Consider the following 227-nt stretch of genomic DNA (forward strand, 5'->3'; position numbering starts at 1 on the left):
AAACTTGGTCTCTGCGATTGGAGACAACCTCAGTGACTTATCATCTTGTACGGCCACGAAAACACATCTCCAAATTGCCCAGACCGATACCGGGCACGAACACTGCATGTCATAATCTTCTTGTGGGCGAAAGATTAAGGAGGGTAGAGGGTTATAATCCGCCAAATCTTCATGTATTCTTGTGCAATGAAGCCCAATAAAATTTCAGAACTGAAACCTTTTCACAC

Source organism: Pinus tabuliformis, chromosome 4_2 (assembly GCF_031772625.1).
Source record: "Pinus tabuliformis cultivar Carrire ecotype Pingquan chromosome 4_2, CPIR1, whole genome shotgun sequence".
Classification (NCBI taxonomy): Eukaryota; Viridiplantae; Streptophyta; class Pinopsida; order Pinales; family Pinaceae; genus Pinus; species Pinus tabuliformis.